Raw genomic sequence first — 10,400 nt, 5'->3', positions numbered from 1 at the left:
GTTTAAAACAGAGAAAACAAAGAAAGGCCAAAAATACAAACAGCCGAGGACCAGTTGCCATGCTTTGGCCAAAATGAAATTGCGTGTTTCCATTAAATTGTGTGTGTGTGTTTTAACAATTCTTTTAAAAATTGGGAAAAAGGCAAGGAAAAAGATTTCTGTGCGCTCTTCCCTAGACGGGTGGGGGGAGCAATTCCCTAGATTGGGCGGGGGGGCGGGGAGTGTCTTGCTAATCCCCCTAGGGAAATGGCAGTTTTTCACTTGGAAAGGTGTCTCTAAGAGCATGCGAGGGCCCCATTCTGTGCCTGTAACAGAGAGAGGAGGGGAGGGAGAGTCCTAACACACCAACCCTCATTTCCCAGCATTTCACCAGTAGTTGTGGCTGGGATCATTTAAGGATCCTCCTGTAGACGCTTCTGTGGCCAGGCTGGGCAGAGGCGTGAACGCCTCGGGTTGTGTGGGGCTCAGCCACTAAATGGTGTGGGGTCAATGGCACCTGCCCCCCGCATCCCGGCGGGGAGTGTCCCATCCCAGTACAAAGCCGGTTACAGTGGAAGGGAACCCAGTGGTTCCCCTTGCCTCTCTCCTGGGACCCTCCCTGCCCCGGCCTCGACCCACCCGTGCCGAGCCAGTGCTGGCCTGCTCAGGCCTGACCCCGCAGTGCTGGCCCAGTCAGGCCCGGACTAGCCCAGTGCTGGCCCAGTCAGGTCCAGACTACCCAGTGCTGGCCCAGTCAGGCCTGACCCCCAAGTACAGATCCAGCCAGGCCCAGACCCCCAATGCTGGCCCAGTCAGGCCTGACCCCCAAGTTCTGGCCCAGTCAGGTCCAGACTACCCAGTGCTGGCCCAGTCAGGCCCAGACCCTCCAGTACAGGCCCAGTCAGGCCTGACCCCCAAGTACAGATCCAGCCAGGCCCAGACCCCCAGTGCTGGCCCAGTCAGGCCTGACCCGCCAGTGCTGCCCGGTACCAGCCGCGCTAGGCCTAACCCTCCTGGTACCGGGCCTGGTCAGGCACTCTGCCAGTGGCAAGAGACCCCCCCAGGGGTCAATCTCTCCCCAGGGGCAGATACCCCCCGCCATGGGCAAATCTTCCCCCCAGGGCGAATGCCCCCTCCCCAGGTGCAGCTCCCCTGCCCAGGGGCAGATCCTCCCCAGGGGCAGATCCCCCTTGGGGCAGAGATCCCCCCCAGGGGCAGAGATCCCCTCCCCGGCTGTAAACCCCCCGCCCAGGGGCCGATCCTCCCGCCAGGGCAGATCCCCCCTAGAGGAGATCCTCCCCGCCCAGGGGCACTTCCCCTCCCTGAGCTCTGTGTGGGGCAGCCGAGGGGGGTAAATGCCCCCTCCCCGGCCTGGGGGGTGGGCAAATCCTGCCCCCGGGGCAGGAGCGAGGGGCAGAGCCGGGGGCGGCGGGGTGAATTGTCACCGCAGGGCTCAGGAACAAAATGGGGAGACATTTAGAATAAATGGCAACTGTCAATACTTTTAACAAATTAATTTATAGTAAAGATATAATAAATTTGTACTAATGTTTAATAGCTTAGAAATGTATTTATCACGAATCACAGCAGCCCTAAGCATCTTCCTGGGGGGGTTTATTTATTTATTTATTTAAAAAAAAAAAAAAGGCTGGCGAAGGGCCTTTCCCATCTTCCTGTTGCAAGTCCTTTCCCTCCTCAGTGAAACTGAACTACTGGTGGTGCACCGTGTCGTCTCCAGAGCCGCGCTGGCAGACTGCCTTGCTGACGTCAGTCTGCGCTGCCATTAGCCCCCCCACCTCAGGAGCGGTGCAACCTCGGGGACTGGACCGGTCCTCCTCTTTCTGTCTCTGGAAAGTGCAACACCTTTAAGAAACAGCTCCCTAGGGAAGGGGCAGCTTTACCATTCCCCGGGAGGGAGATGACACTGCTCTTCAGCACAGCCTCGTCTCACCTCCTCTCCCCCCAGGACTGCCAGGACCAACAGCAGCTGCAAGGGCCTTTCCACCACGCCATGATGGGCTGGGGACATGGAGATGCATTGGGGCCATGGAGATGGGCTGGGACATGGAGATGGGCTGGGGATATGGAGATGGGTTGGGACGTGGAGATGGGCTGGGGACATGGAGATGGATTGGGACGTGGAGATCGGCTGGGATATGGAGATGGGTGGAGATCGGCTGGGACTTGGAGACTGGTTGGGGACGTGGAGATTGGCTGGGACTTGGAGATTGGTTGGGGACGTGGAGATTGGCTGGGACTTGGAGATGGGGCTGGGACATGGAGATGGGTTGGCACATGGAGATGGGCTGGGGATGTGGAGATGAGCTGGGACATGGAGATGGGTTGGGAACATGAAGACGAGGGCCAGCACAGGAGCAGGCAGACTGAGGCATCTCCATCCCTGGAGACGTGTGCTGGTCCTGGACATGCGCACCCCCAACAGACACGGACACCCACCCATGGGACACACACCCCAGCAGACACAGACAACCAGTCATGGGACACGACAACAGGGGACACGCAGACGGCGCACGGGGACACCAGGAACATGCACACCCCTTGTGCAATCATTCCAGCTTTATTCATGGAGCCAAGGCCGCGGGGGTGCGGCGGCGGTGGTGGCCAGGTGTCTTGGGGACACAGGCTCCGCAGACACCCAGTGCTGGGGTCGGCTCAGCAGCGGCGCCTGCGTGTCACATGCCGCCGGCGGCTCTTCTGACACCGGCGGCTGAGAGGCCCAGGCCGGCTCCTTGCGTACCGCCGGCGAGGCCGCCGCTGGTAGAGGCCAGGGCTTCGGCAGCGGCGCCAGGTCCTGCGGCCGGTCCTGCTGAGCTGGGAGCGGGCCATGGTGGGGCTGGCCGAGTGGTGTGGGCCGCCCTGTCCTGCCGGGGGGCTGCGGCTCTGCGCCCCCCACCCTGCTTTAGTGGTGCCGGGGCGAGGCCCTTTGTGACAGGGGCACGTTACATGGCCAGCCTCACCAGCGACATCACAATGTCCCCACGGTGCCGCCCGGCCACGCCCGGGCTCCATGGCTACCGGCCAGCCCCAGCCCGCAGGAGGAGGGCGGCCGCCCCGCGGCAGCACCGGCCCGGCGTCACCAACACCATGTGCCACCAAGGCAGCCAGGGCCGGCAGCAGGCGGGTGAGGAAGATGCCGGCGACGGGGAGCGCGGCTCTCCCGAGGACGAGCAGGGCCGGCAGCACGTGGTCCTGCAGCACAAAGAGGGGCAGGAGCAGGACGAAGAGGAAGAGGAAGGTGGTGCAGAGCAGAAGCAGGACGGATGCCACCGTGAGGCCGAAGGAAAGGAATAGATGTATATTGTTAGAAATTGGTAAGAATATAAACAATATACAATACACAACAATTTGTAACAATTAACAATTGATGTCGATTTACAAGTTTACTATAACACAGGAGGGGGACTCCTGGGTCCCCCGTGGTGGGGCTGGGACTCCTGGCTCCTCTCTGCCCTTCCTGGAAGGGTCCCAGCCCCACAGCGAAGACCCCGAACAGACCCCAGAACAAGAGCAGGAAGGTGATGCCTGTGGGGACAGAGGGGACACGTGGCGGGGGGTTGGGGACTCACTCAGCCCCGTCCCCAAGCCCTCCGCAGTGGACCCAGGCGTCCGGGCCCCCTTACCCACAGAGAGCAGGGCCACGTCGCCCACGAAGGTGCGGTGCTGCGGACGCTCAGAGTAGCTCCGGCCATGGCCATGGAGAGGTTTGTTGTGAATAAGAGCTGGGGGAACACGGTGGTCAGTGAGGGGACCCAGGCGTGCGGGGAATGGGGTTCCCAGTAGGGCCCAGAAGCTTGGGCAGCCCCAGGCGTCCAGAAGGTCCCCAGGAGTGCCCAGGTGTGTAGGCGGGGGTCCCCCCGGAGGGCCCGGGCGTGCGGATGCACCAGCAGGTCCCGCCCTGCACTCCAATGAGAAATGATATAATCGTAATGATAATCATAATAATATAGTAAACTAATATAATAAAAGTCGTATCATAAAATGCTAATATGACTCTCATGAAACCTTCCATGCACCTCCCACAACAGGGACACCCCTGCAGATCCCCCTGACTGGATGTCCCAGGGATCCCACCCAGATCCCTATACCACCCCTGGGACACCCAGACACCCATATGCCCCCCCAAATCCCCTGGGACTCCTGAGGCTCCCCCCACCCCCCAAACCTCCCAGTGACCCCCCAGGTCATTTATAAGCATTTCTAACAACATATAACCATTTCTAAAAATAAACCATGTCTAACAATATAAAAAAAAATAAAACCAAACAATTTATAACAATTTACAACAACATACCGGGGCCGCGGGCATCTGACGCGCTTCGCGGGGACGGGGAGCGCTGGGAGGGCCGGGGACTGGGCACCGGGGATTGCGGAGCAGGGACCGGTCAGGGCGGCCAGGGGGACCTCGGGGCCACTCCTCACCGCCGGTTACCCGCCACCGGTCGCCACGATGGGTGCATTTGGCCGGAAGTGGCACCGGGGCGGGCAGCAGTGCCCGGGCGTGAGGGCCGTGCCGTGGGCAGGGGCAGAGCGGCCGGGGAGACCCGAGGAGAGCCAGGCACGAGGAGAGGCACAGGGCGATGCCCAAGTGATGTCTTTTTGATAGGACAGGTCCCATCCACGTGTAGGTCCCAAAAAATCAGCTTTCCATTGTTGTTGGCCTCTCAGGCCAGCAATGGAGGCTGGCAATGTTTTCCCACCAGCTGGAATAGTCAACTGGGTAGCACCTTTTACCCTCACTAAAGCCAGAAAGGTGTTGTAACAGAATTGATGGAGAAGTCAATGGGAATATGAATTCCTGGGACAGTCCCCCAGCATTGACAATTGCCTCAATGAAACTAAGCTGATGGAGAGATCTACTTAGCTCGGATGGTGCTCGGATTGTTGCTGTGGCCAGAGGAGCAGCTTGCATCTCTCCAAAATGCCCTTGGGTATGTTGTTACCAGAACGCGACGTTTCCAGCTTGTGGCAGAGCTTGCTTAGATCATTGCAGGTGCTTAGGAACATGTTGAGGATACGCCTGCCGGTGGAATTGTTGCAGTGACGGTCCATGTAGGACTGTACCTGTACGTGGGGAAAGACCGGGTCGTGCATGTTAAATTACGTTGTGCTGCAAAGTTGCTTAGGTCAGTGATGAGAAGCTGCTTTCTCTTGTGACTCTGCAGGCGTGAGCCGCCATGGACACTGCAATAGAGCGGCAAAGACGCACTCGGCGCTGGTGGCAGCGGCAGCACCGGGTCCTGCTTGGTCCAACCCTCCCCCCCATCCCCTTCCCGGTGCCCCCCGCCTCAGCGGGCCAGGACGGCTGTGAGGTCTCCAGGGGTCGCTGCCATGGGGGTGAATTTGGGGGTTCAGATGAGGTTGCAGGATGATTGGGGGTTAACATCAGGGCTCTGTGGTTGGCTGGAGGCAAGGGTACTGTTGGGGGAGGGGATTTGGGGGGTCTGCTGGAGTTGCGGGGTCAGGGGCCAAGGTGGGGTCTCCAGGCTCGGTGGGGGGTGCTGTTGGGGGGTGGGAGATTTGGGGGGTGTCCAGGGGGTGGCAGCTTCTGTTGGGGTGCCTACGCCCCCCCCAGGCTCAGCCAGGCGATGCTCCAGCTCTCTGGTCAGGGGGTGATGCTGGCTGAGGTGCCACCGGTACTTTGGGGGGAGATGTCCCCCTGGCCCCATGGGGACCACCATGGAACCTTCCATGCACCCCCAAGAGGGACAGCTCTGCAGACCCCCCCCAAGTGGATGCCCCCAAGGTCCCACACAGACCCCTGTAACACCCATATTCCCCTGAAAGCCCCCCAAATACCCTGGGATTTCCAGAACACCCCCCACCCTCCCCTGACAAACCTCCCAGCCATCCCCCCCAGACAGCTGCGCCCCACCCCCCCACAGTGCCCCCAGGACACCCAAGGACCCCTGAAAAAAATCCCCTGGAACCACCAGGGCCCACCCCCAGTGCCCTCCCGGGATCCCCTGGCCCCTCTGTACCCGCCCCTGCAACACTGATTCCCCCCTGAGACCCTCCAGAGACCAGCTGAAGTCCCCTTGGGACTCCAATCATGTTCCCCCGCAACCCCCCGCAAAACACTCTTGGCGCTCCCCATCCCCCACTGGGACCACCAAATCCCCCCTCACCTTTACAGGTCTCAAGGCTTTCAGTCACCTCCTCCTCTATAAGCCGCTGGAGGGGCACCGGGAGCTGGCGGGTGGCATTAATGAGGACCCCATATGGGCAGCCCCGCAGGGCCCCCTGCGCCCCAAAAATGTAGGTGGACACCCCCTGCATGTAGGGAGATGACGGGGGCGTGAGGTGGAAGAAATGGGGGGTGGTTAGGCTATGGGTTTAGCAGAGGGGTGGGGGGAATGGGCTTCGATGGGGAGGGGCAAAGGCATTATGGGCCCCCCCAACTCACAGTTGTCCTCAGGTGCTCATCCAGGTCCCTCGTGAGCTTCTCGTGCTGTGGGGGAACATGGTCAATGGAGCCCCAACGTGAGCTCTGCATCCCTAATATAAAAGAATTCCTAAAAACAACCAATTTCTAACAATTTACATCAATAAACAATTTATAAAAATATACAATTTATAAAAATAAACAATTTATAACAATTTCTAAAAATAAACAATTTAGAACAATATATAACAATTTCTAACAATAAAGAATTTATAACAATTTCTAGGAATTTCTAACAATAAGCTATTTACAACAATATATAATAATTTCTAACAATAACCTATGTACAACAAGATATAACAATTCATAACACAGGAGGGGGACTCCTGGGTCCCCCGTGGTGGGGCTGGGACTCCTGGCTCCTCTCTGCCCTTCCTGGAAGGGTCCCAGCCCCACAGCGAAGACCCCGAACAGACCCCAGAACAAGAGCAGGAAGGTGATGCCTGTGGGGACAGAGGGGACACGTGGCGGGGGGTTGGGGACTCACTCACCCCCGTCCCCAAGCCCTCCGCAGTGGACCCAGGCGTCCGGGCCCCCTTACCCACAGAGAGCAGGGCCAGGTCGCCCACGAAGGTGCGGTGCTGCGGACGCTCAGAGTAGCTCCGGCCATGGCGTGCACTTGTTGAATCTGGAATGAGAACATGAGTGTCCTTCCAGGGAGACAAAGGCATGCGGCTGCAACGGCATGTCTGGCCCCGCGCTCCAGTGAGAAACTATGTAATTGCATAATAATGTAATGATATGATATAATAATAATGTAATAGAATTATAAATATAATATAAATATAAATACAATATAATAATAGAAAAATGAATATACTAACATATAATAAAATGCTAATATGACCCACATGGAACCTTCTGTGCACCCCCCAGCAGGGCCAGCCCTGCAGAACCCCAGTAGATGCCCCCAGGGATCCAACCCAGATCCCAGTACCACCCCTGGGACACCCAGTAACCTCCCCCAGGCTCCCAGGGGGTCCCAGGCATGGCGGGTGGGTTCCCGGGGCAGAGGGCGGGCCAGGCCAGTGGGTGCACATCTGAATGTCTCCCCATTTTGTTCCTGAGCCCTGCAGTGACAATTCACCCCGCCGCCCCCGGCTCTGCCCCTCGCTCCTGCCCCGGGGGCAGGATTTGCCCACCCCCCAGGCCGGGGAGGGGGCATTTACCCCCCTCGGCTGCCCCACACAGAGCTCAGGGAGGGGAACTGCCCCTGGGGGGGGAGGATCTCCTCTTGGGGGGATCTGCCCCGGCGGGAGGATCAGCCCCTGGGGGGGGGTTTACAGCCGGGGAGGGGATCTCTGCCCCTGGAGGGGATCTCTGCCCCAAGGGGGATCTGCCCCTGGGGAGGATCTGCCCCTGGGCAGGGGAGCTGCACCTGGGGAGGGGGCATTCGCCCTGGGGGGAAGATTGCCCATGGCGGGGGGTATCTGCCCCTGGAGGTGATTCACCCATGTGGGGGGTCTCTTGCCACTGGGGCAGTGCCTGACCCAGTACCCAGTACCGGGTACCCAGCCGGTACTGGGGGGGTCTGGGCCTGACTGGGGGGTCAGGCCTTATGGAAGCTGATCAAAGTCGTCAACCCAGTCCCTAAATCATGCCCAAAAGAGCCCCAAGAGGTATCTTCAGCACCCCCGTAGCAGAGTTCACCTGAACGGGCACTATTTTTACGAGCAGAACTCATCAAAACTGGGGCTGAGGCGCACAGAGGCCGTGGAGGAGGCTTGGCAGGGCAGTTGTCTCTCTCCCGGCCGCGGTCACCAGGCTCTGGCAGCCCGCGTCAGCCCTGGGCAGTGGGGACCTGAGGGTCGACCACCGACCCTGCCCAGGGGAGCAGCCTTGTCGGAGTGACCAGGGGTCGGAGTGGGAGGCGATCCCGGAGTAATGAGGAGTCCCAATGTGGGTATGGTCATTCTCCTTTATTTCAAAATACTGCGCTACTTTTATAAGCCAGCCACAGTAACACGCGCACCTCCGAATCCTCTATTGGTTACAGTCAGCAAGTACGAATCTTAACATACACAGATTGGTCAAAAGCAGGCGTCCACGCGAACGCTTTCCGCGCCTGCATTCCGTTACCTAATCTACTGATAGTTACATTCCTCAGCCTGCTTCCCTATTCTGCTATCGCTTCAGAGACTCTAAAACTACAATTGCTCTTTAGCAACCCTTTGCCTTATACTGTTGTTAACAAATCCTCAGTGCTTGGAATGTTCATAAGATGTCCGTTATTTAATAAAAACCCTTCCACAAATTCCCCTTTTTGTTTTTGAACAATCCAAGCCTTATTTATTACTTTCGATACAGCCTTTTTTATACAACTAAAAGCAATACAAAAGCATACACACAATATTAAGATGATAATCAATATGCACAAGCCTTCTTTTATCAAAGCTATCAGCCATTGCGGCAACCCTCTAAAAATATTCATGAGCCATTCATCTAAAATGCCATGATTTTGTTGTATCATGCTTGCATGGTTTTTTAACCATTGTAATTGTTTATGTGTAGACTCACCATGATCGGATAGGTTCATGCAACACATAAACTCTTCCACCCAGAAACCAGGCCCACCAAACAGGTTCTGAAAGGCTCTGTTGCCGTAGCAAGAGACAAACAAAACGCAGATTGACCTGTTTTGTTTGCCCAGGTAGCCCACATATTTTCCCTAGGCTCTATGTGATGTATGGACATGGTCACGGGGACTACCATCACTACTACTAATGTTCCAATCACCAGGTTTCGTAGTTGTTTTGCTTTACTTTCCATGCGAACCGCTTTTGACATTTTTCTTTTGTTGCAGCCCATTGGTTAAAGGGTACTTTCCAGATCTCTGGCACCAGGTTATGTCGTTTACACTCAACACCTAAAATAATAGGCAAGCAAGCTCTTTCAGCAGTTAATCTAGTCCACTGGTTACAGCTGATCTGATATGAAAGTGTGTTAGTTATCTCATGCCCAGTAATCAACAATATTTTAGTCAAATCAATTTCTTTGGATAACAGTGATCACACCATCGATTAGCGTGATTAAGCCGAACCCACCATTTTTTCCCACATTGATAACATTCACATAACACCCAGGGTTTACATCGGTGACAGTCTTCGCATCTGATTTTGCTTTTTTCTATTTCATAAGGAGAGTTCATAACAACGTACAGTCTCGGTCGTTACAATTCCTTTGATACGTCTTCCTCTTCTTGTGAGAGCGCAGGCTTCACCGCTCGGCTAGGCACCCATATTGGTCCCTTATCTGTGGAAACACACATGTATCCCCTCCCATGAAATATTACCGAAACTGGGCCCAGCCACATGCCAGTGATTGGGTCTCGATACATTACTTTTAGTTTTGGAAGCGTTGTATGAGAGTTAAACTTAAGGTTTTGGTGATGTATTATAATCGATGGCTCTTCTCTGTCTCCCATCAGACACAAATAATTTAGGGTAAATAAGACTTTATGCAGTCTCATCTGCAGGTCCTTTTCTTCCTCCTTTTGCTTTGTTAGATAGTCCTTCAATACCTGATGCGTGCGTTCTACAAGGCTCTGCCCCGTCGGTGAGTGTGGGATGGCAGTAATATGCTTGACCCCCCATCTCATCAGAAAGGTTCTCAACTTCTGACTGGTGTAAGCAGGGCCATTGTCTGTTTTCAGTTGTTCTGGCACACCCAACACCGCGAAGCAAGCAAGGAGGTGCTTACACACATGATGAGCCTTCTCACCCGATAAAGTCGTGGCCCATATTACCTTAGAAAAGGTATCTATGGTGACATGTACATATTTGAGCTGCCCAAACTCAGCGATATGAGTTACATCCGTCTGCCAGAGCTCTAAAGCCTTGAGACCTTTTGGATTAACGCCCAGCCCTATTCCAGGTCCGTGATTTCCACACTTGGGACAGGCCTGTATGATAGAGCGAGCTTCGTTTTCTGATAACCCATATTGCTTTCTTAAACCCTT

This window comes from Calonectris borealis, chromosome 24 (genome assembly GCF_964195595.1).
Source record: "Calonectris borealis chromosome 24, bCalBor7.hap1.2, whole genome shotgun sequence".
Taxonomy (NCBI): Eukaryota; Metazoa; Chordata; class Aves; order Procellariiformes; family Procellariidae; genus Calonectris; species Calonectris borealis.
The sequence above is the reverse complement of the archived record's forward strand: the minus strand, read 5'-3'. Positions refer to the sequence as shown.